The sequence below is a fragment of the Lolium rigidum genome, chromosome 3 (genome assembly GCF_022539505.1).
Source record: "Lolium rigidum isolate FL_2022 chromosome 3, APGP_CSIRO_Lrig_0.1, whole genome shotgun sequence".
In the NCBI taxonomy this organism is placed as follows: Eukaryota; Viridiplantae; Streptophyta; class Magnoliopsida; order Poales; family Poaceae; genus Lolium; species Lolium rigidum.
The window spans coordinates 129137752-129138884 of NC_061510.1; positions in this window are offsets into that span (position 1 = coordinate 129137752).

The window sequence follows — 1133 nt, forward strand, 5'->3', positions numbered from 1 at the left end:
GCCCAAACTTCTTGTACAAGGCCGGTTCGGGAATATCTTCCATGTATATCTTCTAAGCCCATTTAATCACGGCCCATCCCCAGACTTGGTTAAATTCTGGTGATAACACTCCTGCTCTCTCTCCTTTGCCTGTTCTACTCCTTCCCTTCCTCTTCTCCGTCTAGCTTGGTCACTGGCTTGCCGTGCCTCGTAGAGGTGCGGCCATGCTGTGATGCTGCTGCTGTTCTGCTCGTGCTGTTGAGCTGCTGCTACGCCGCTTGGGTTGCTGTGCTAGCCGTGGTGCTAGCCCTACTGCTGTGCTGTTGTTGCTGCTGTGCTGCTCATGCTGTTCATGTTATTATGCTTGCCAGTCACTCATGTGTGTTCATGTATGCTTCCCTGGCTCACTGCTATGAGTGATTCTTGCTATTTAGCAAGTACCAGTGCTTCTTGGTTGATGATTAGAGATTGTTGACTCATGGTAGGCTTAGCATTGTTTAATTGTGGTCCATATACATCAATTCCTTGATGATATGCTTCTGGATACAATCATAAAAATGGTTTATATAATTATCTGTGATTCAATTATTACTTAGCTGTGGTTGTTTAATTTATATGATTCATGTGTTGATGCCAGTGATGCCCTAGCATGCCCTGGCATGCTCTAGCAAGCTTCTGATGATCATATGATCATCAGTTGCTTGTAAAAGCTACTGTGTTTCTTTAGTGCTTCAGTTCTGTTCAATCTATGATGTATGTGTATCACACAGGCTGGTCCTGGTGTGTGCTGGTGCTTACTAAAGCAGTAGCTGTTGCTTGCAATGATCCCTTGGATCATCAGCAAAGCCCTGGTGCTTTGATTTATTTGTGTTGTTCACTTATCTGTATTGCCTGAATATTACTGAAGTGGATAAGTGATGTGAGCTGCTTTGCAGTTGTGATCATCCTATTAAATGTGTTAGGGCTAGATGGATGCCAACACTCAGTTGTGTACCCTAGCCCTCTACTGAATCCCAACTGGATAATGATGTGTGGTTCTTGTGCTGGCTCAGGGTTGAGGTGGCCCTGGCAGCACTAGTGATGCTGTCATGGTTGCTCCCCTTCTCTGTGATTTGCTATGGCTTGTGATTGCTTGCTGGAATGGAATAACTCAC